The following is a 1,376-nucleotide window of genomic DNA, read 5'->3' on the forward strand; positions in this document are numbered from 1 at the left end:
CTGAGTTGTTCAAGGTTCAACTGTATAATTTGTTCAAAATCTCACAGGAAGTTGGTGGCAGAGCTGGTAATTGAATCCAGCTCTCATAGGAAAGTGTTCTTTCCATTTTTCTACTTTATTCTTCAAGCTCTATCCTCTGGAGCCAGGAAAAACAGTCTCCTGATGTCGTTGGACCCACTGATTTGTCTTCCCCTCCTCTATTCCCCAAGTCATGAGAGCCCAGAGATGAAATTGATCCAGTGGTGGCATCTTGCTCCTGGAGGGCCCAGTTTGATGAGGGTATGCTAAGGGGTGGGCAGATGGGGCCACCACAAACCCCAGCCCTGCTCTCACTAATGCTGGGGGTCAGGGAGGACCAAATAAAGAGGCTGAACTGACTTCCAAGGACTTCTCATAGCTACCAGGGAAGGCAGTGCATGCATGCTGCTTGCAAAATCACTTCAATTGTGTCCAGCTCTCTGTGACCCTGTGGACCATAGCCTGCCAGTCTCCTCTGTCCATGGGATTTTCCAGGCAAGGATACTGGAGTGGGTTGCCATGCCCTTTTCCAGGGGATCTTCCCGACCCAAGGATTGAACCCATGTCTCTTATGTCTCCTGAATCTGGAGGGGGGTTCTTTACCACTAATGCCACCTGGGAAGCCCCACCAAGGAAGGCAAGGCCAAGGCCAATTGTGTGAAAAGTTGGGGAGGGCTACCTTTTATAAATAGTCTGATCAGATCGCCTTGGGTGAGCCAGATCTTACGACTCTTGTGCCTACAGCCAAGAGGAGCTGGACTTGGTGATATCAGTCTTTTAACAGGTATTTGCTTATGAATGAAAATGCCTCATTTCTCTCCTTTAAAACTTTCTAGCACCCTGTGTTTATAAGGAAAACCACTGCTTCAGCCTGAGTGTTCAATTCTTTTTCTCTTGTTCTGTTGCTATCTGCCCACGACTGCCTACCTAGGCTCCTCAGCACCTGCCTCCATCTGTTCACTAACCTCAGGAAGGCCTTCCTTAGCTCTGCCATGCCCAGACACTCCTCACTGTGTTGCCCAGGCTCTTCAAGCTGCCTGCCCCACCCAAGCCATTCTTTACCAGCAGGCCATGTTGTATAGCACATGACTCCAGCCCTGGCTTCTGCTGTTTGGACTAGGTTGGTCTGTGGGAAAGAGAATTGATAATAGCAGCAGCCTGTAAATGCCAGCCCACCAGGGTCAACCTGGTCCCTCTCTCTGGAATTTGAGCTGTTTATGCAGGGATAAGTGGGCCTTCAATAAAGTGCATCATTGAAGAGTTGCAGGGAGTAAGGAAGTAAAATGGCGGAGTCACTATAGTGGCTGGGCTCCAGAGGATGGGCCAATTCCCTCTCTGGTTGCTGAGGAGGAATCAGA

This window comes from Bos taurus, chromosome 3, assembly GCF_002263795.3.
Source record: "Bos taurus isolate L1 Dominette 01449 registration number 42190680 breed Hereford chromosome 3, ARS-UCD2.0, whole genome shotgun sequence".
NCBI classification, from domain to species: Eukaryota; Metazoa; Chordata; class Mammalia; order Artiodactyla; family Bovidae; genus Bos; species Bos taurus.